Source organism: Hipposideros armiger, unplaced genomic scaffold (genome assembly GCF_001890085.2).
Source record: "Hipposideros armiger isolate ML-2016 unplaced genomic scaffold, ASM189008v1 scaffold_472, whole genome shotgun sequence".
Classification (NCBI taxonomy): domain Eukaryota; kingdom Metazoa; phylum Chordata; class Mammalia; order Chiroptera; family Hipposideridae; genus Hipposideros; species Hipposideros armiger.
The window spans coordinates 1-783 of record NW_017731822.1 but is presented as its reverse complement, the minus strand read 5'-3'; positions in this window follow the sequence as shown (position 1 = coordinate 783).

Below are 783 nucleotides of genomic sequence, written 5' to 3'. Positions count from 1 at the left end.
TTTGACAGGAAAGGAACAAAGAACTGACATTCAGTGAGGGCTGCTGTGAGGAGAGGCTATAAGCAGGTACCGCATGGGGGTAAAGTATATTCTTTAGAACCAGGAGGAAGCAGACAAAGTTGAATGCATGTAGGTGTTTTGTACAAACAACACATAAACATGTCACAGGGAACTACACCTGGTATCTTCAAATGGTACTTCTGATGACCACAGGATTAAAGTTTTGTTGAGCACCTATTATGTGCCAGACCCTTACCACACAAATCCTCACACTACCCTTCTAAGGCACATTTTGCAGATGCATAAGTCGAGTGTCAGAGAGTTTAAATACCTTTGTCAATACACAATAGTATTTGAACTCAGGTTGAGCGGACTGCAAAATTCAATATGTCACAATGCTGCTAAGTCATGGTTTTCTTCCTACTTTAGCTTATTCCTAAACAGGGTCCAAGTTTGTGTTGGCTACACTTTGGGGTGAGCCATACATTTTTATACTGTTGTTTTGATTTCTTTGGGAAACTCATTGTTGTATACACATGGATTCCGTGGTCCATGGCCCAGGCTAGGTCAATCCTAACACAGTGTGGTCTGCACACGGTTCAAAGATAGCCTTGTGACCCAGGATGGATCTTTCAAGATTCTTTTCAGCTGCAGCAAGTGAGAAAATGGTCTGCCCCGCCCCACCTCAAGTAGATTTGCCAGGAGCAATTTTTCTTTCCAAAAGCATAGACATTGTCTGAATTGTGCCCTAAATTAAGAGCTGCAGGGATAAGCACACTCAGA